Below are 23,257 nucleotides of genomic sequence, written 5' to 3'. Positions count from 1 at the left end.
AACTGTTTAACAAGCTAAACGATGATTGACAGATGCCCGTTAGAAGTCTGCTTCTTTGGCCAGATCAAAGCCATGTTAACTTTAATGAGCAAGTGCCGCAGTGACTGAGAGGAACAAAGGCCTGGGAGAGGGAGGGTGTGAGGCTGTGCGCAGATCAGAAAGCAAGGCGTTTGTGGATTAAAAAAAATAAAAACTATCACACGCGCTTGCGATGGGACTATCGCGCACGCGCACATCGCAATGGCGATGTTTAAACGATATATCGTTCAGACTTACTTGTTTTGTTTTGTTTTTGGCCCAGTACCTCACTTATTTCTACATTCTAATGCAGATGGACTCTCTTCTATGCTCTGATTCTGATGTATTGTAGTGAGACATATGACATATTTTGTTATGTTTCGTGAGCAATCTAAATGCTTAGAAAGGCAGAATATGCTAATAAGTATGCTCTACTGAATAATTCACTTAATCGGCAGTTATTATTACAGATTGCTAGACTTATCATATGCACAAACATTCAAACTTTTTTTAACTAAGCAATATTAGAAAAATTTACAAAACTTAAAGACACACGCGCAGACAGAGGCACGCGTACTGCCAATAATGAAAAGGCATGCATTTTCATCAAGATTTCCTGTTCTATTATTCCTTTTTTTTTTTAATTATTGCAGCGCTGTAAGGGCAAACATGGAAATGGAAGTGTAGAGTGTAATTCGCCTATCATCCAAAATCACGTGGGATTATCGTTAGATCTTTTTGATCCAAAATAGGATACAGTGCTGGCGAAAAGTAGTGGCACCCCTGCAATTCTGTCAGATAATGCTTAATTTCTCCCATGCAGAAAATGATTGCAATTACAAATGCTTTGGTAGTAATATCTTCATTTATTTTGCTTGCAATGACAAAAAACAAAACAGAATGCGGAAAAAAAAAAAAAATTATCATTTTACACAAAACTCCAAAAACGGGCCGGACAAAAGTATTGGCACCCTTTAAAAAAATCATGTGATGCTTCTCTAATTTGTGTAATTAACAGCACCTGTTACTTACCTGTGGCACATAACAGGTGGTGGCAATAACTAAATCACAGTTGCAGCCAGTTAAAATGGATTAAAGTTGACTCAACCTCTGTCCTGTGTCCTTGTGTGTACCACATTGAGCATGGAGAAAAGAAAGAAGACCAAAGAACTGTCTGAGAACTTGAGAAGCAAAATTTTGAGGAAGCATGGGCAATATCAAGGCTACACGTCCATCTCCAAAGACTTGAATGTTCCTGTGTCTACCATGCGCAGTGTCTTCAATAAGTGTAAAGCCCATGGCACTGTGGCTAACCTCCCTAGATGTGGACGGAAAAGAAAAATTGAGGAGAGATTTCAATGAAAATTGTGCGGATGGTGGATAAAGAACCTTGACTTACATCCAAACAAGTTCAAGCTGTCCTGCTGTCCGAGGGTACAGCAGTGTCAACCCGTACTATCCGTCTGCGTCTGAATGGGACTCTATGGTCTGATACCCAGGAAGACCCCAGGAAGACCCCACTTCTGAAACAGAGACAAAACTTACCTGAGAAAGCCAAAAACGTTTTGGAAGAATGTTCTCTGATCAGATGAGACAAAAGTTTTTGGGAAAATGCATCAACATAGAGTTTACAGGGAAAAAAAACGAGAACTTCAAAGAAAAGAAAATGGTCCCCACAGTCAAACATGGTGGAGGTTCCCTGATGTTTTGGGGTTTGTTTTGCTGCCTCTGGCACTGGACTGCTTGACCATGTGCATGGCATTATGAAGTCTGAAGACTACCAACAAATTTTGCAGCATAATGTAGGGCCCATTGTGAGAAAGCTGGGTCTCCCTCAGAGGTCATGGGTCTTCCAGCAAGACAATGACCCAAAACACACTTCAAAAAGCACTAGAAAATGGTTTGAGCACTGGAGACTTCTAAAGTGACCAGCAATGAGTCCAGACCTGAATCACATAGATCACCTGTGGAGAGATCTGAAAATGGAAATTTGGAGAAGGCACCCTTCAAATCTCAGAGACCTGGAGCAGTTGGCCAAAGAAGAATGGTCTAAAATTCCAGCAGAGCATTGTAAGAAACTTATTTATGGATACCGGAAGCGGTCGTTCGCAGATATTATGTTGTGCTACCAACTATTAGGCTGAGGGTGCCAATACTTTTGTCCGGCCCATTTTTGGCGTTACAAAGCATTTGTAATTGCAATCATTTTCTGGGAGAAATTGGGCATTATCTGACAGAATTGCAGGGGTGCCAATACTTTTGGCCAGCTCTGTAATTGTTTAGCAGATAGATAAATGGAAATGAATGTGGAAGTAAAAGAGAAAAAACACATTAATAAAAAAACAGTTAAGAGACAATACTGTATGTGGTTTTATAATATATATCCAGCTTCATCAAATATGACTATTATTGATGAACATTTTTTTGGGAATAAATACTTGCAAACTGTGTAATATTCACAGTCTGGCAGTCAATACAGTTGTTTGATGTGACTTGCCACTGATTTAGTAAGGTTCCTGGTCACAGCCTGTAAATTTGTTGCCATGGTGACAAAAATGTTGGAAGTCAGGAGCAATGCTCTACCTATGCTTACTGCCTCCTTCAGTGGTGTATTTTTTTTTTTTTTTTTGCAAGGAAGCATGACGTGTCTCTGATAGCACCACTTTAGCTTTCTCACATTTCTAACAAGTTTATTTGTTGCAGCTCATATTTTCTGGTCGTTGGGCTTACTCATGAAGTTTACTTTTTACTTTTTATATTTGTTGTTCAACAACACCTTCTGACCCCCATCTGCAAAAACAAAAAACAAAAACAAAACACTGTGTAATCATTCAAAACTAGACAATCCATCTTAGAATAATAGTTGTTGTGTGATACATAATAAAGTGCTAACTCCATAATGTATTATTCAGCTGGATAACCTACAGTGTGTTTGCTGTTTATCAATGCTGGCTACTTTATTTCTGGCATAATCTTGAATTCGCTTAACTCAGACAAGATATTTTATTACCCTGGTCTCCAGCTTGTACTTAATAGAGCTCCAAAAGAATTGTTGATAATGTTTAAGACACTTTCATAGCAAATGAAATATTCTGTATATTCTTTGTACTGTGTTAAGTACAGTATATGAATACCGTTTTGTTTGTGGGATATTAAATTAGGCATGTTTGTAAAAGGAAATAAATTCATGTCACATCAACTTAAATGCTCAATATGTATTTTAAAGTAAAGTGATGGCACATTTATAAAAATCTACAGTATTGTGTGCGGCTTAAACGCTACCCCCCTTTAAAAATTTTTTTTTTTTTTTTAAACAACATAATCTAGTATTTGGTTTTAGTCAGTCGCTCTGATACTTCGGCAGTGCAATAAGGAGAGAAAAAGAAAAGCACTTAAATTTTTTAATTTTTTTTATTTTTTAATATTTCATAAAACTGTCCTAACATGTAATGTACATGTCAAGGTTATGGCTGCAGTGGTTTAAACCAATTTAAAAATATATAACGGTATTAGTTGTGCAGCACAAAATAGGTTGCAAACAAATTACGTTATTACAAAAAATCTCTCTGGAGCTATCTTGTTGTGTATTAAATGTGTTGTGATAAATGCACGTCTCTCCTTTCCGCCACACCAACACATGGCAAGTCCCCATTGAACGGTCTTTTCTTTTGACTAGGGTTGCCACAAACAGTTGTATTTTTTGATCGTAGAATAATCACAAATTTTCTAGCAATCTTGACTAATACAGATTAAATATACAGTATAACACATGCTGTCATGCCAGCAATCAACTGCCATTATTTAACCATTATTCAGTGTTTCCCACTAATGGACGAGACTGTGGCGGCCCGCCACAGTCTCGTTTGGGCCCGCCACAGTCTCGTTTGCGCCCCCGCCCCCCCCCCCCCCCCCGAAAAAAAAAAAAAAGATACTAATCAGATGCGTCAGTCAGCCGATTACACAGCTGTAGCCCACTCCACTCTACTACCCGCGCGAGCGAGAGCAGCATTTTAGAGTAGTATTTTATTTATTTATTTATTTATTTAAGAGACGCAAGGGGAACGAGTAGGAAGAATGGGAGAACGAGCGAGATAGCGAGAGATAGCGGTCGCATGTCGTAGCAGCCCGCTGTTATTTTGTTATTGTTTCTCTTTATTATTGTTACCACAATCGAGTGGTTAAGCAAATACAGACTTCTCTCCTTCTTCCCCATATCCGGGGCATTACAATAGTTTCGATCGGACTTTTCGGCGAAAGTGAGCGGTGGACGGAAAGAAAACTTTGATTGAACTTGCGCGGAGAGGCGGGGCCCAAAATAAAGCCTTGCTCTATTTTCAGAGCGTTGGTCACAGTAAAGTATTTATTAGTTCAAGCAGAGTAAAATGATACATATTCACGGTACAAGAACGTCGTTTCCGTGTCCATCGATTGGTAAGAAAAGGCTGTTTGTACGAGTGACGTGTGGGCGCTCCCGTCGGGGGGACATTTCGCGTGGAGTGGCTATTTTTCGGCACAACACCGACGCGCCAACTTCAGACAATTATGGCTGACGAAAGTTGGATAAATGCGCCCCCCCCCACACACAATTTCGCGAGCTCTGGGACACTCGAAAAATGACTCTCTTACCTCTCCTTGCTAAGTTAATGGTACCTCGATGTTCGTTTGTGTGGAAATTTAGTTCACGAACAACGGGGAAAAAACTATTCACCTTCTCACCGAATCAAGAAAAACTCTTTACACGGCCATTAGAATTCCCCCTGTCCTGTAAATGGGTCAGTTGACAGAAGGACTGTTATTGTTGTGGTAATGTAGTACTTATGAGGGTCAAATAAAAAGAAAAAAGGAGGGCTACGACGGCGGTCTGAAACCCGCGGCTCTTGGGCCGCATGCGGCTCTTTAGTGCTGCTTCGGAGCTTCTTTTTTTTTTTTTTTTAAATGGAAAAAGATGGGGGAGGGAAATATATTTTTTGTTTTAATAGGATTTCTAGGAGGACAAACATGATACAAACATTCTTTCAATTCATTAATATTGTAATGAAGTTAAACTTGTGGTGTCATCGTACAACAGAGTAGTCACGTGGTGCGCTATAGGATCCACTGCAGGGAAAATAAACATTTAATCATGAAGGCTAATTATGTATTTCTAGCCAACTTAGTCATTTTTATAGTAGGCTAATATAGCTAGTATTGATAATTATAAGGCTTGTACAAGGCTTTTAATTTTTTGCTGCTCCAGACATACTGTATCAGTTTTTTTTTTTTTTTTTGGGGGGGGGGCAAATATGGCTCTTTTCAACAGTTTGCCAACCCTGAGTCACTACGAGATGTAAGTCGTACTATTGCTACGAGAAAAAAAGTCGCATTATTACATAGGGTAACGTAGCTGTACTCAGCAACGCATTTTACATACATGTACCGTAGCTGAGAGCTATAACATTAGCCTAGCTAATGAAATATTTCAAATATATCGTTGTTATGGTTCTTCTTGGGGGGAAAAAATAATGAAAAAAAAAAAAAATTCGCCGTGGCATGACATGGTGTGGCTGTCCGACTCCGATGCAGCCCACCACCACAGTTTCAAAAAATCCTATGGTCAGAGACCCTCCCACCACAGTCTCCTAAAATCCTGTGGGAAACACTGTTATTTATTCATAATTGTTGGTGTTCCAGGTTATATGGATATAGATAGTCTATCCCTTCCCTTTACTGCTTATCCTCACCAGGCTTATGTGTTTGCTGAAGCCCAGCTGGCTTTGGGCGAGAGGTGGGCTACATTGCTGAATAGACAAACAAACATTTACATGGAAATTCAACTTATAGACCATTTAGAGAGTTCAATTAACCTACTACATTATACTGTTTTTTGGAATGTGGGAAGAAATGTTAGTACCCAGAGAAAACCACGGGGAAAACATGCAAATTACACACGGGAAGTCGAGACAGGCAACCATTCACACTAACAATCACACCACCGCTGAGTCGAAATCAATCCCACGCTGCCTCCCCCGAAGTCAGGCGAATATACCCAATATACCAGTACACCATCAGCGACTCAGGCGACTCTGTATTGACTCCCATTTAACATGTGTTTGAATGTGATTGGTTTGGTATGTGTACACAGGAATATCCCCAGTTATAGGAGGCTGGTCACAATTGTGCAACCAGATTATGTCTATTTCAACATCCCTTTCTAATACATTTTGATCTCATTCTTTTATATAATAGAAAGACAGCCATTTGGACAGTGGTGTCTAAACTTTTTCAGCATATATGACCAGTGGTATGATTGTTTAACCAATCAATAACCTCGCCTTCAATTACTTAAACATTTCTCTATTCTCTGATGGACTGGTAAGAGCAAAACTGCAGTCAACTCTTAACAGGAAAACACAACCTTAGCAATGTGCAGACATGAGATGTAAAACAGGTCATATAGTAAGTGCACCAGAATACAACCTTGAATTTTGTAAACGGCTCATGAAAGCATTACAGTAAAGAGTAGGCAACAACTCATTTGTTGGATGGTATGCTGTCGACCTGACATGTTTCCGTATTTTATGTGCTTTTATATTTACATAAACATTATACTCAACACATTTAATAATCAACATATCAAGTAAAGATGCATTAAATTAAATAATTTATTCATTTATTTATTATCCAAATAAACTAGAGCTGTCCCGACTAGTCGACTACGTCGACGTCATTGATGATGTAAATGCGTCGACGAGCACAATATCCCGTCGACGTTTAATGAAGGGTTAAAAAAATGTATTCGTGGAAAGTTGAGAATGTCGGACGCTTAGTATGCAAGCGTGGAAAACGGCACAGAGCAGAAAAACGCACCAGAGTGGCCAAAACATTGACTTATATCAACGAAACAAAGGAGGGTACACTGCTGTGTCCTGTCCCTTCAATGCCAAGCTTGCATACCAGGCTGCATGTGGGCTGTGAATGTACACCTAAAGCAGCGTCACCCAGTTGTAAGTTTGGAAGACGACAGGACACAACAAGCTGGCAGATCGCAAGTCCATATAACTAACTAACAACATTTTTTATTGAAGTTGCTAAGCCTCTCGCGAAATGCAATGAATCCATTTATCGCATGGTAAATAAAAATGAGGGCGGTAATTTTCACGGCTGCGTTTTATCGCTGCGTGGGTGCGTGCATACATTTGTGCGTGTGTGTTGATGGCATATGCGTCTCCAGTTCCTTTCACATATGTTTATTGGTCATCAACATGCCATAGAAGTTAAGTTTAGACATACAAAATAAGGAAACACATCTACATTAAACACTGTATACGTTAGCATTGCTACATTGAGGCTAATGAGGAAAAAAGACAATCTACGTACTTTAGCCTGATATAATACGTTAGCAGTGTTCTCCATAACGCAAATTTATGGTTAAAAGGTAAAACATGAAAAATCGCTGGATAACAGCATTTGCAAACGAAAAAATGAAGGAAAAAAAAAAAATCTATTACTGACACCTCATGCAATGACAAAAAGTGCTTTTTGCGTAGTGTAAACCTTACGGTTAGCGGTTTGGCGAACGTACTTCCGGTGAGCATTTCAAAATAAAAGCACGCCATGTTCGTTATATAAACAACGATTTCTGGAGTTAATCCCACATAATTCAGATTCTACACTAAGAATAGCTTTAAAATAACACCCTTTATGAAAAATCTAATTGGCAATGAATAATTATTATAATTATTATAATACTATTATATATAGTAGTATACTATAATATTAATACTGGATTTTTAAAATTTTTCATATAAGAATTGTTTTGAATCATGTTGGAAAGGCGAAGTCAGTGTGCTGAATCTTTTTACATTCCATTCTTTTGCACTAGTTAATGCTATCAGCATTTGACCTCATTGTTTATTTGTAATTTATTATTGTTATTTACATGTTTATTTGTACTTTAATAATAAACCATTTTAGTCTTCCGAAATGTTTTTTTGTGAATTAATAAGCATTAACAAAAATGTCATTGCTAGATTAGTAAAAAAAACAAAAAAAAACCTAATCACCACGACTAATCATAAAAATAGTCAGCTGACTAATTGCGACATAAATAGTCGTTTGGGACAGCCCTAAAATAAACTAGTACAAAAGTGAACCTTGACAAACACAATTTTCTACATGTAAATATTTAGAATGGTGCAAGCCAATACTCTACTCTTCTAAGTGTGAGATGCAAAGCAGATCTCTACTTTCTTAATCAGCAGTGGTATTTGATGAAAGCTAATTGTCATTTGACTGTATAAAGAAAATAATTGTTAGCTATCTACATCTACAGTTAAGATGTCGTCACTTCTTTTTGTCTATGGCAAACAGCCTTCTACAGATTTGACATTCACAACAAACACTCTTTTCAACAAACAGCAAATGTTTAGATGACAATGTTGTGGGTAATTGGACACAGACACATGCTGTGCATTTGAAAGAAGAACATCCCTGCTGTCCACTTTCTATAGCATGGAGAGAGCTGTTAACTGCCATTGGATACTTGCTGTCAGAGCAAAACACGAGGCTGTGGATTTAAATGTCCTTCTTTATCTCTCACAATTACTGTATACAGTACTTTTGATATACTAGAACATGGCGGCGTGCCAATACTTCGATTATTAGATTCATCGAGATTCGACCCGTGATGACTCGACTACGATTCATTAATGTTCAACAATGATTATTTTCCATAATAACTTAATGAGAGGAACACTATCGCCGCTCGCGGAACAAAAGTAACACGCCTGCCGCCCGGACACCTAGAGGAAGCACAGGGTGAATATGGCAGCAGTGGAAGTTAATGAGCGAGAGATTTACACCTCAGAATTAAAAGTTAGCATTTGGAAGCATTTCAGTTTTTATCAACATGACGATGGAAAAGGCATTGACAGAAGTTACATGTAGAACGTGTAAAACCAGGATTAAGTATAGCACTAACTGTACAAACATGTGACAGCATCTCTTGCGTTTCATAAATTTCATAGTTTGTTCAGGGATTTAAGCTTCTCATTGAAGATTTTGTTTGGAAGTCTTTATAATGCTTACTGAATAAGCTATCTTTTGTGTTGGTTCAATTTCCATTAGCTGAATAAATGAAGTGTTTTTTTTTTTTTTTTTTTTTGCAAAGGTACAGAAATCTGTGAAAAACAATGTATTTTGATTAAAAGAAGTCTTTTTAAAAATTGTTATTTCTAAAGGCACTTTACGTTTAATGTTTTCCAGAAATTTGGGGGAAATAAGAAGTAATGGACATAATTTTGTTTGGCTACTGGTTGTTTTTAGTGGCATCAAGGGTTGTCTCTTTTACTCACAGTTTGTCATTTGCTTATAATAGGATACATTGTAATGACAAAAAATAGCAAATGTCATTACATAGTGGTCTTTCAACATTTTTTAAAGTTATGGGGTCAATACATTTTTCTGAAGGAAAAATAAATGAACCTTTGAAAGATATACAGTTGCATGAAAAAGTTTGGGCATTGGAATATAAGATATCACAGCCTCCCCCCCACTAAAGTTAAGATGGCTAAGATGTATTTTAGAAGTGTCATATTTTCCAGTCTGGAAACTCATGTAAATTGATTTTCATAAATTAGATTTGATATGTCTGAATTTGGCTGTGTAAATCAGATTACCTACTGTTCTGTGTGTGAGGGCATAAATTTTAATGGAGCAATCCAATTTGCTTTTCACTCAACACAACTGGATATATCCTCTACACCAGCGGTGCTCATTGTTTTTTTGCTCTAAGTCCTACTTTTCAAGAGCCCCTTTCAGACTTAGATCCCGGTAAATTCCAGTGTAAGGTGATGCGGGATTTACCCGTGTCATTGCTTTCAGACATGGGGAGATGTCGTGGGAATTACCCGGGTTGGACACTTTCAGACTTGTCCCGTGTTGGCGACTCAACGCTCACTATGTGGGGCGGGCGGGCGTTGAGATTTTATAACCCCAACATTACGTCATTTTTGGTCGGTATCTGCAGCCAAATAAACCACACATTTCCAAAGATAGATGATGGACATTCTCTTCCTTGGCTCCAAGATCCAGTAGCAATTGAATTTCGTTACGCTTCCAGTTTATTTTGCTATTTCCAGTTTGTCGTGTTGATAATTGCAATGTTTGTTTACCGCTTTTCGTCTTACTGCGAAGAAAGAGGAAATGACGATCGGCCTGCAATGATATTTACTGCATCAGCGTTCGTGCTGTGACCCAGGAAATAAACGACTGCTTTCACACATGCCGCGCCCTGGGTAAGTCCCGGACATTATACTTGGACGCAACCCAGGTAAGGTCTGTGCCATGCCATGTCCGTGTCAGTTGACCTGGTAAATTGCTTTTAGACATAAGGGCTACCCGTGTAACGTAGTTCAGCGTATGTCTAGAAGGGGCCAAGGCGACAACCTCCCATAATCTACCTTAACAGCCAGGGGAGAGGGGGCAAAAAAAAAAAAAAAAAATCAACATAAAAGGTTATATTGCCCACACAACATAATTAACTATGTGCATTTAAAAAAGCTACCCACACTGGCATTGCAATCGATGTAATGGGCACCCCTGCTCTACACAAACATTTGTATTGTCTCAACACGTCAGAGTCCATTTTAGCTTGAGCTATGCATCTCTTGGATCATTTTGGTAAAAGGGGATTTACTTAAAGCCATCACCAATGATAGAGATCCATCAGTGGCTGTGTATAGCCTGTCAAATAAACGAGTAGGTGTGATGGCCCACCCGTCATCCACATGTCTCTTTCACTGATACATGTATAGAATTTACTGCGTTGTCCTGCTTTTTCCTTTAGGGGAGTATTATTCCCTTCACATCTAGAAATACAAATATATATATACACACAGAGAGCACATTTGTCTGTTCTTGGGCAGAGTTTGATTGGCAAACACCCCCGCCCCTTCTAGGGGGGATTAGTAGCAGAATGCAAATAGCAGATCTGACACAAAAGCATCATATCTGCAGGTGTTGGAGGTGTTCATACTACAGATATGGGACATAAATCAGTCATATTTATAGAGAAGACATGTGAGTAAGGACAGGAATTGATGAAAGATATTCATAGCCCTAGATCACCGGAACCAACTTCCTCTGACACGGTTGTGATATTCTTATCAGTTTATAAGGAGGATAAAAATACCACAAGATAAGGTTGGATAGTTATTTCTTTGCATCTCCGTGATCGTCTGTGTTTGGTAATTAGCTCTCACGAAGAGGGCTAATGAGAAAGTCACTATAGAGTGGAAGTAATGGTTTTATCTCGCGAACAGCTTGGGTTTCTAGATGCTACCATAATTCACAGTCAATGGACCCAATTCAAATGATCTATAGGTCTAAAGCAAAAGACTAGGGGAACATACCCCAGTACAAAAAAAAATGGACAATAGGACATGGTTGGATGACTTTGGTGTGGATAAATTTGATAGTCTATTAAACATCTTTGTGACACTGGTCCTCTCATCTAACATTGTCTTTAACCATTCCATATTTTCTTGCTGTCACGTCTTGGCACCGGTGTTTAAGTGCAGTTACTGTTATAGTGAACACTGATAATGCAGAAACTGAGCACAAAATCAGGTGCATGTCACAAACTAAACAGAGCCGTGTCTCAAAGGGAATTCTTGAAAGGCACACCAAAATCTTTTTCCCAAATAGTGTTGCGTTTAATGTGGAAACTGAATAATTGATAGGTGAATGAATTATGAATCATAACAGAATGTTCAAACATCTTAATGAGCACCATCATCACCACTTCTACTAGATATGTTCAAATTTAGAATCTCACCCAACATGAAACTGATACGTAGATGATGCATGGTCAATGATGGTCATAAATGAAGAAGTAAAAGGGGTAGAAGAGCTGCACCACTTGACTATTTCAGGGTTTCCCCTACATATTAATTATTGTGGTGCACCGCCACACCAAAATAAAAGCCGCCACGCCGTGCAAAAGAGATGTTTAAAAAAAAAAAAAAGAAAAAAGAAAAATAAATAAATTTAAGGCAGTTTCAAACTAGCGGCAGCCTAGTGTGAAGGGTTCAGTGGCAACCTATTCATTGTGTATTGTAATGTCCGTAGCTCTGCGGTGCCCCCTTAAAAGACGATTAAAGGAGGAGCTGTGACGTAGAGGGAAGCGAAATAGCGGTCGCATGTCACGGAAGCCCGCTGTTATTTTGTTATTGTTTTTCTTTATTATTGTTGCCACAATAAAGTGGGTACGCCAATACAGACTCCTCTCCTTCTTCCCCCCATCCGGGGCATTAAAGTATTTTGGATTGGATTTATCACTGAAAGTGAGCATTGGGCGGCTGTCTTGGACGGAACGGCAAGTTTGAATGAATTTGCGCCGAGAGGCGGGGAGAGCGCCGCCGCGCTAATATCAACAACGCGTTCAATAGCAGAGGGGCAGGCCTTCTTATTATATCTGCTACCAGGCTGTTTCAGCGGACGGATATACGCAATCACGGCTGACGAAACCTTGATAAATGTGCTCTTTTAATCCAAGTTTCGCGAACTCTGGGACACTCGAAAAATGACTCTCATACAGTACTTCTCCTTGCTGAGCTAATTGGTACCTCAATGTGTGTTTGTGTGGAAATGAAGTTCACGAACAACAACAAAAGAATATTCACCTTCTCACCGAAACTAGTAAATCTCTTTGCACGGCAATTAGAATTTCTCCCTACTCCTTGAAATGGATCCATTACAAGGGCGTAGGTTTGGTCTCAATATTGGTAGGGATGATATAACAGCATAACCTCCCTGTACACTTTTTGCTTGGGACGAACATTACCATAATAAGACTCAACAGGTTGAGTGAACTGGGGTCAGGGCTACATTTCTCACCACCAATTTGAACCTAACTAATTGACAGGCTAAATAATCAATGCAAAAATAAATCTGTATTGACTAGAGGTGTGCAAAATTTCCGATTCTTAGATTATTCGCGATTCGGCCGTGGAAGATTCGAGAACGATTCACAAACATCCAAATTCCGATCATTGAAATATGCCAATTAAAGCGGAAGTACAACACACTCAGCGCGCCGCGCGGTCTTTGGGGCGCAACGAGGAAGAACGCAGCGAGAGTAGCTAAACATCATGCTTCTCATTACCCGGCCCCTCGGGTAATGCCAATGCTCAACTCACGGCTCTAGCTCAACTCATGCCACGAGATAAAAAAAACACAACAACATACCTGACTGCTGCCGAAAAGCTGCTACAAAGTACGTCATCCACATAATGTAATGGTAGATATCATTTATATAGGACTAGATGCACCATTGATTCGGTAGCGTGAGCAGCACATCTACAAAAAGCTAGATGCGGCCGTTAGTAAACGGCCGCCATCTTAAAGCAGTACACTTCCCTGCAAGGCTGTTGTAGCGAACCTTACAAGCGAACCCAATTAACTTTTTATCTAAAATACTCCTAAATCGGTAAAATATTGACTTGAATCTATCTTTAAAATAGTTTTAAAACTTTCACATGTCGAAAGTAGACAAAAGGGAAATTATGGAATAACGGGAGCAATTTTAACAACTTTAACAGTTGATTCACAACATTAAATTAATTGAATGTAGTTTAAAGCTGCTGTTACAGAATGGGGACTGGAGTTTTTTACTTACTGTTATTTTTGTATATTTGTTTACTGCTATATGTTAACTTGATACTGAAATAGTAGTTTTGTTTAGCCTGAGAGGATTTTTGAACAATTTTGGAACTAATGTACAAATTTGAATTTATTGTCATTTGTCATCATCATCATCAACATCATCATCATCATCAGCAGCATTAAAATCAACGTAAAACAAAAAAGAAGGAAAGAGGAAGAAAAGAAAGGGGAATATTTGTTTATCCAAGAAGATGAAAAGAGACATGACAAAGGGAACGGAAAAAAGCCAAAGCTTATCGGGACCCGTCCCCCTTCCACCAAGGTCGCACAAGCAACAGCTCATGATCAGTCCAATGACAGTCTAGCGCCTACTGTTCAAAAAGTCATTAATTTCCATGGAGATTTCACAAATAAATTTATGTAACTTTGATCAGTACATGTCCTTGATTGGTGAGTGGTGAAAGCTAGGGGTGCTTTGGAGGCTCGCATGTGTTGCATCCACTTTAGAAGATTTGTAGTCAGCATCCCATTAGGAGTTTAGTCATCATCATCTCTGGCCCGGTTGGCACGAGCGAGTCTCTCTTGATCACGCAGCTCCGCGTCAATCTTTGTGGCCAGTCGTGCGGCAGCGTCACTTAGCATTGCCTGTTCCTTCATTAACAGTGCCAACTGGTCGCCGTTGCGTCGAACGATCTCCGCTGCGTCATGGAGTTGGTTCTTCATCCTGATCGAGAAGCGACGAACCCAGAGAGCAGCCAGTAGCATCAGGAAGGCAAGCGCCAGCAGCGTGCCAAAGATGTATAGATCCTCAGCATCTTCTATCAGGAGGGACGTTAGGCATAGCGGTCTCCATTTACCCCAGGCGTCCTCCACATATCCAGACGTGAAGGTGGTCACTGGGCAAGGCCGTTGTCCAGAGTAAGGTCGCATCGTAGAGAATATTCCATCCATCGAACTCAGGGCCCAGTTAACCAGTTCCATAATTGCCTCCGGAGGAAGTTCAGCGTGTACGTAGCAGAAGCAGAGTCCGTAATGTGATTTCGATGCGGGGCGCGTCCCAGAATTGTTAAACATTTAATTTAAAAAAAAAAAAAAAAAAAAAGGAGGGGGGGTGCATCAATAATCGTTTTATAATCGAATCGGAGCCTCTGAATAGTAATCGTAATCGAATCGTTAGGTGCCCAAAGATTTCCAGCTCTAGTATTGACGTACCAACTTTTACACTGCAAATTTAGAACGTTTTAATACGATGATTTTTCTGAAATCTATTCGAATAATTTTCTCCATCTTTTTTTGAGTGTTAAAGACTAGTTAACAGATTGGGTCAGATTATTCAATTTACTTTAGGTAAATATTACCATTTGTTCTTATTAAGCCCATACATCTAAAGGTTGGTCATTTTTCACCAAAATCAAGGGGAAAATGCTTTCAAATGATGTTTTGAACAATATCACTTGCTGAATTAAGAACATTCCTGATGAAAAAAAAGTTTTTTTAAAAAAAAAATCTTGCTTAAAATAATTGTGTTAAAAAAATACCTATCTGAAAATAATCTTATTTCAAGAAATCTGAGTAAAATTTACTTAAAGCACTGGCAGATAATTTCACATATTTCTAGTAGATTGAAAACAAGGGAATTTAGTCAACTGCCAATCAAACGTGCGTTTGAGGGGGAAAAATGGTGGCAGCGTAAGTCTGAACATAAGTAAATTAATTCACTTAATAATGGTAGGGTCAATTCTATCCTTACAAAATATGTGAAGACAATCTAAATGACCTCTATAACTGAACTCATCATATAATGCAAAAAGGCTGCTGAAAATTTGGTGTGGACAATTTGAGCATCCTGAAAAGTTCCTAGTGTTATGTCCCAAACGCCCCTATGTAAATCCATGCCATTGGTCCATTAACAGAAGTACTATTATTGTTGTGTTAATGTAGTACATATTATGGCCAAATAAAAGGAAAAAGAAGGACTACGAAATGTAAGTCATACTATTGCTACGAGAAAAAGCAGTCGTATTATTACGTAGGGTAATGTAACTGTAATCAGCTATGCATTTTACGTACATGAACCGTAGCTGAGAGCTACGGCATTAGCCTGGCTAATGAAATACTTCAAATAGATCTTTGTGATGTTTATTTTTGGGAAATGTGGAAAAAAAATGTCATGTTATGACGCAATTTTGCCACATGGTGAGGCAGTCCAACTCCGATGCAGCCCACCACCGCAGCTTAAAAAAATCCTAGGGGAAACACTGCATTTAGTGTTCCATACTGTACATGCTATTTAATAAACTATCTACGAAATAAAACATTATTTCGCCAGTTATAAAGAGAAAACTTTTCTTTATTTTCACTTGTCACAAGCTGTTAATTAGCCAATTTAACAGATGTCATAAGAGCCCCATTATATTGATGGATGAGAGAAAATGTTTGACGTTTAGTAATTGAATGCATCCTTCTCTAAGTGGTGCCTAACGCAATTAAGGGATTTTTTTGAGAGGCATGACAGTTTCATAGCAAGAGAGGAGGTTTTAAAGAAAATAACTTTTGGATCGTTTCACATTATAGTAAAAGGAATGAGGAAAAACTGTCTCATGTGTCTGACTGTCTTTAATCATGGTGCTAGTATTGTTCTTATGTTTTGCCTTTCCTGTAAACACATTTTCATGCTCTGTCATATAATGATTAGAGCTTTTCTTGTCTAGGAAACAAATGATGTGTGGAACCTACGTAAGTTCCATCTTGAATTTAAATACCTAATGAAATAGATAGTTTTTTATGGCGCCATGGTGTCATTCAAATCACTGATTTATTCTCAAGGTCAGTTTCTCGTAATATTTTGAGTTGACTATACTGTTTTGTAAATGTACCAACCTTCATAATCTCAGTTTCTACCTTGCAACATAATTTTAACGCTTACTGGGAAGGCGTTAAATGAAACAACACAAATTAGAAAGGAGAGTTACAGAAATCAGATATCCATCCCTTTTCAATGTCATTTATGCTGTTCAGGGTTGCCTGGAGCTGGAGTCTATTCATGCTGACTTTGGCAAAGACAATTTGCATCATGCATAAGACATACATTAGCACTTACATTTGCACAGTCACTGAGTGGGAACTGAACCAAGATGCCTGAGTGCAAATCAGGGGAATGAATTACTACACTGACTGTCAGAGGCCTATAGAAGTCACATCATATTTAGTGATTCACAATGGCGTACCACAAGCAACACAACACTTTTGCTCATTAATTTTCATTCGCAATTGTGGCTAGACAGGCCAACCTCCCATTTGTCCCTAATAGTAAATGAACAGAAATAGTATACAAAAGAGATGTTTACTGAGCTAAACCAAGTCTGTCCGAAAATGATATCCCTGGTGCCAAATTCACTGGTAAAGATGTGGAAGAATATACAAATGTTCAGTTAAAGAGATGGCTTGAGTGTCGAGGGCTTAAAAAGACGAGCTGAACTGATCCAGAGTTAGCTTTTTTATCGGCACCTTTTTCTTGTGTGCATTGCCTTATATCACTGACAATGACATTCTCCTGTTTCAACAATCAATCCTTTACCACCATATGCCCTGTCTTTGTTATACTGTATATTATATCCTCTGGTTGTCGTTTGTCTCTTCAATTTACATTGCTATTTTTGTGTAGCGATCGCAAATGCTACTCAGTGACAGCCAACAAACAATTTTATTTTTTTCATTAATAACAAATCTTACTTCTATAATTTCTTTTACACTTCCCGCTTAGTAAAGTTTTTTTTTTTTTTTACAACAGAAAAGTTAACTGTCAGATACCGTTTTAATTTTTTTCAGGTCATTCATTGTCAGACAGAAGCCGCATGGCAAAACGCCACGCTAAAAAATAAATAAAAATATCAAATTGGCTTACCTCTTTGTCCTCTGAAGGACCATGGCTCCCAACAAAATGTTTACCGCATATGTAATGTGAATAGCTTCACCTTGCTGGCGTTAAACTGGTCTTCTGGACGTCCGCGCAAGTTGATCCAGTCTTCACATTTTTTCCTCCGAGTTTTTGGTTTCGGGAAACGTATGAAGAAAACAGCCTTCATATGTCGTAATGTCTAGAGTCGTTTCTACATGTTCCATAGCAGCAATGTTTAATCGGCATGTTCTTTTTTTGAAAGATTACCGGAGAAAACAAGCAGAAATCGTATGGTTTGTATGCGAGGGCGTGTCGCTAATGTCCCACTTCCGCATTACGATGGCAAAGTCACGGTCTAAAAATAGCATTCGTGCGGTACGCGATTGCAGTGTATTCTCTGAAAATCTCCGAGTAGAATATGAGACCATTTTGGGTTAAGTTGAAGTTATTTGCTGAATAATACCAATACAAAATGCCAAGTACAACAAATTTGTGTATGTATGGACAACAATAACCTTATGATTGCATACACGCTAACATTCTACCAGACAAACAGCAGTGAATGTTTCGATGTAGCTTTTGTAAAAACCCCATTTTGTATGCTTATCCATTGCTGTCCATCGAAAAGCACGGATGTCCAAATCGTGTTTTGTCTTACCATTCTAAATTTTATGTTTGAAAAACATTGTTTTACATGAAAGGGAAAAAGACTTGCATGACCTGGAGAAACATGCTTTTCAATGGACAGTGCATAATGCATGTATAGTATTCTATAGGGCCTGTTACGCCACTTAAATGATATATTCTCAGGAGCTTCATATTCCAGCTTTAAACAAAGGCAAACAAGCTTAATTCAGACCCTAGATTGCACCCAAACAGCTGAGCAACACTTTGTTTGTCTCTTTGGGTATGCCTCTCCATTTACCTCCAGCTTCGATGAAGGCATGTACTTTAATGGGTGCCTCTCTCTGTGAAATGTCATGGTTATCAACAGAGATAAGGTCCATTATGCCATGTGTTGTGACCGAATGTATGTAGGTATGTGTTTGTACACGATGAGACATGACATCTGCTGCAACTTGTCACACTAATTTGAATCAGTGATAGGTGTGTGTGTGTTGGTGTGTGTGTGCGAGACATCGAGAAAGAGGGAGAGAATTAGAGAGAAAGAAAAAATAGAAGCAACTGCTTGGGTGAAGGATGTGTGCTAGTTTTGGCAATAACATGAATGACAATATAGTTTGAAAATGATGATCCAATTTCTCTCTTAATGAGTTTCCTGCTGTTTATTTCATCCCAGCTTGTATGTTTTGCAAAAAGACTGCAGATTGTTGCAATTAGTGGCTTCATCAACATATAAATGGGACACATATTTCTTTCATCATGTAGTCAGAATTGCGATTGCAGATTTCGTATGAATAACTTTAAGTAAGTCTGCATTATTTTTAATTCTCTTTATTTGATTTCTTCACTGGAGAAAAGTTCTCATTCATAATAATTTGATGTAACCTTTTTTTAAGAAATGGTAATTTTTGATTCTGTAAAATAAAATGATATTTTAAAATGCAAGATCATTTTTTTGGGGGGGCGGGGTGGGGTAAATGCTAGAATTTGTACTCGATAAATCAGTGTATTACTGATTAATTAAAGGGAACCACGGATAGAAAGACGTGTACAGTGGGGCAAATAAGTATTTAGTCTAGGGATGTCCCGATCCAGGTTTTTGCACTTCCGATCCGATACCGGTATTTTTTTGCACTTCCGATCCGATACTGATAGTGGCCGATACCGATACCGGCCTATTTGAGCATGTATTAAAGTTTAAAGTTATTTAGCCTCTTTACTTAGCTGTCAGACTCATTTTGAAAAGGGTTTTAGTACTCTTGATAACAACTAGCCAGCTGAATTAAGTGAGTTTGAATAACACACAACGGTTGGTAACAAGAAACTGACCTGTTTATTCAGTGACAAACACAAAACATTATAAATAACAAACAGAAATGGCATAGTCAGTCAGTAAAACGTGCACATAATATTGTAAACTGTCTTAAAAAAGCAAAACACACAACCTCAGTGGAAAATCCCACAAACCCCACAAGCTATTAGATGCTTTTAATGTTTCGTGCATTAGTTACAATAATTGTATAAAAAGCCTCTCAGGTTTAAATAAACGACTATTTCAATATCAAGTTAACATTTTAACAGTATATAAAATACTCAAGTCCCCATTCTGTATCAGCAGCTTTAAACAACATTCAATTCATTTAATTTTGCGAATCAACTGTTAAAGTTGTTAAAATTGCTCCCGTTATTCCATAATTTCCCTTCTGTCTACTTTCGACATGTGAAAGTTTTAAAACTCTTTTGAAGATAGATTCAAGTCAAGATTTTGCCGATTTAGGAGTATTATAGATAAAAAGTTAATTAGGTTCGCTTGGAAGGTTCACGACAGCCTATTAGGGAAGTCTTCTGCTTTAAGATGGCGGCTGTTTACTAACGCATCTAGTTTTCAATACTTCAATGTTGCTAACGCAGTCGAGTCTGTCGTTTTGCATCTAGTTCTATATACACGATATCTATTATCTCCAGTAAAACGACGTTGACGTAGTTTGTAGCGGCTGTCAGCAGCAGTCAGGTATTCTTGTTTTTTTTTATCCAACGGCAGGAGTTGAGCTAAAGCCGTGAGTTGAGCATTGGCATTACCCGCGTCTATGACAAGCATGATGTTTACTCTCGGGATGCAAGGCGGTCAGTTTCTCATTGCGTCCCGAAGACCTCGCTGTGTATTAGTTCCACTTTACTTGACATATTTCAATAATCGGAATTTGGATGTTTGTGAATCGTTCTCGAATCTTCCACAGCCGAATCGCTCAAGGATGTAATGACGGCTGGGCATGTTGTACCGTGGTTCTAAATGTTTGATGGTGCGTCTTTACTCACGAGGGATAATGGCTCGTCATCCAGAATGAATTTTTTGGCAATGACTCTTGTTATTCCCTGGGCTTTGGGACTGTCGAGTGCCAGTTTGTCACGCATAGCAAAAGTTTCTGCCAGTGTTAGTTGCGTAGGACCTTTCTTTTCTCAACACACTCCTTATATTGTTTGTGGTGGTATTTAGCTAAATGCTTGATTAGGTTGGTTGTATTAAAACTTCTTACTGCTTTACCACCACGCTTGACTTTATTGTGGCATATGTTGCACTATGCCTCGTCGTCTTTGTCGTCCTTTAAGTTGAAATGATCCCACTCAGCTGACATTTTTACCGAGGAAGTCTCTCGGTAAATTGGGCGACGGTAATGTAGTTTGTTGAAGGTGTGCTGTAAAATGCGGACCGGATTTTAGGGAAACTGAAGCAAAAACTGGAATGGATTATGTAAATCGGTGCGCTGGAAAACCCAGACCGGACTTAAAAAAAAAACTGGATCGGAAGTCTGGATCGGAATTTTTCCGTGTCGGCCGATCCGATGCGCATTTTTTTGCCCATATCGGCGTTCGATCCGATCCAAATATTGGATCAGGACAATTCTAATTTAGTCAAGCACTAATTGTGCAAGTTCTCCCACTTGGAAATATTAGAGAGGCCTGTAATTGTCAACATGGTTAAACCTCAACCATAAGAGACAGACAGTGGAAAACCCCCCAGAAAATCACATTGTTTGATTTTTAAATAATTTATTTGCAAATCATGGTGGAAAATAAGTATTTGGTCAATACCAAAAGTTCATCTCAATACTTTGTAAATTGTATGTACCCTATGTTGGTAATCACGGAGGCCAAACGTTTTCTGTAACTCTTCACAAGCTTTTCACACACTGTTGTTGGTATTTTGGCCCATTCCACCACGCGGATCTCCTCTAGAGCAGTGATGTTTTGGGGCTGTCGTTTGGCAACACGGACTTTCAACTCCCTCCGCAGATTTTCTATGGGGTTAAGACCTGGAGACTGGCTAGGCCACTCCAGGACCTTGAAATGCTTCTTACGAAACCACTCCTTTGTTGCCCTGGCTGTGTGTTTGGGATCATTGTCATGCTGAAAGACCCAGCCATGTCTCATCTTCAATGCCCTTGCTGATGGAAGGAGATTTTCACTCAAAATCTCTCGATCCATGGCCCCATTCATTCTTTCCTTTACACAAATCAGTCATCCTGGTCCCCTTTGCAGAAAAACAGCCCCAAAGCATGATGTTTCCACTCCCATGCTTCATAGTGGGTATGGTGCAATTCAGTATTCTTTTTCCTCCAAACAAGAGAACCTGTTTTTCTACCAAAAAGTTCTATTTTGGTTTCATGTGACCATTACACATTCTCCCAGTCCTCTACTGGATCATCCAAATGCTCTCCATCGAACCGCAGATGGGCCTGGACGTGTACTTTCTTCAGCAGGGGGACACGCCTGGCAGTGCAGGATTTGAGTCCCTGGTGGCGCATTGTGTTACTGATAGTAGCCTTTGTTACTGGGGTCCCAGCTCTCTGTAGGTCATTCACTAGGTCACCCTGTGTGGTTCTGGGATTTTTGCTCACCGTTCTTGTTATCATTTTGACTCTCATGGTTGAGGTTTACCCATGTTGACAATTACAGACCTCTCTAATATTTTCAAGTGGGAGAACTTGCACAATTAGTGGTTGACTAAATACTTATTTACCCCACTCTAGTTCTTAAAAGATAAACAGTAGTATGAGTTAAAAATAATTTGATATTAAAACCCCTCTTGATGTTTTTGTTTTATACAATTTAGAAAATCAATTTAACTATTAGGTCGTCATTGTTGTTGACGTCACAGGGCGGTGCCGTCACTGGACTATGCTGCAAGAGGAATATTAATGAACAGGACAGCACTGTCGATATTTCACAAAATGAGCAGCAAAAGCAAAATGAACAGGAAAGACTGGATGAGACGAGACAAGAGTAGGAACGATGTTCTGCCAAAATGTGCTACACCGGCGAAACGTCTACAAGAGGTGAATTTGACACCCAAAGTACTAATGTGCGCGTTCAGCTTGTTTTGTTTAGATGCATACAGGCAGAACATACTAAAGATGCCTTAAGAAAATACTTAAAGGCAGTAATATAAAATAAAGGTGGTTTATATGCGCTACGTGTGGTCGAATGTGGTCAACAGATCAACAATCTGCTTTAAAGTTACAAGAAAACACAATTCTTACAACTATGGGAGCGAAACACATGCAAAAAGTATTTGAGGCAAGGAAAAGGTAATAAAAGACTCAATAAAAACACAAATAGTAAATATTCACTGCTTTTAACCGATGTGCGCATGTGTTGGACGTCTCACCGCGTAAAAAAACCAAGGCAAGCAACGAAGAGATCGACAATACAAACTGTCAAATGGCAGCAAGTCAATATCTCTGCAACCTGCCGAGTATTGGTTTAAAGACACTGCTGATGAGCTGGAATTGGATGCAGGTACGAGGTCGGGAACTCATCCCACAGCTCTTTAACAAAACAATCTGACCAGCAGCAGAATTTGACAAAATCATACCAGTCGTCATACTAACTTGGATTGCTAGCTTGGACAGCTATTCTCCCAGTCCAGGCCAACTACGTCATCACTAAGCCTGTCGCAATATGCAATAATTCCATTTATTGCGCGATAAATAAAAATTAAGGCGGTAATTTTTCCGCTGCGATTTATCGCCTGGCGTGCACGTGCGTGCGCGCGCAGCAGACGTGCTGTTAAAA

At 39.0% G+C, this 23,257-nt stretch overlaps 1 protein-coding gene and 1 long non-coding RNA gene across 4 annotated transcripts in view; one reads left to right on the top strand and one right to left on the bottom strand.

The window, feature by feature from the left end:
* Positions 1-23,257, top strand: part of tspan4a (tetraspanin 4a) — a 263,024-nt gene that overhangs the window by 45,830 nt on the left and 193,937 nt on the right. The window lies entirely within an intron of this gene.
* Positions 878-12,163, bottom strand: LOC130914522 (uncharacterized). Its single transcript, XR_009062951.1, has 3 exons — positions 11,834-12,163; positions 1,418-1,541; positions 878-1,336 (listed from the first exon to the last, which is right to left on the bottom strand). It is a non-coding gene; the product is annotated as an uncharacterized LOC130914522 (long non-coding RNA).

Source organism: Corythoichthys intestinalis, chromosome 1 (assembly GCF_030265065.1).
Source record: "Corythoichthys intestinalis isolate RoL2023-P3 chromosome 1, ASM3026506v1, whole genome shotgun sequence".
Classification (NCBI taxonomy): Eukaryota; Metazoa; Chordata; class Actinopteri; order Syngnathiformes; family Syngnathidae; genus Corythoichthys; species Corythoichthys intestinalis.
Note: the sequence above shows the minus strand (reverse complement) of the source record. Positions and strands in the feature narration are given on the sequence as shown.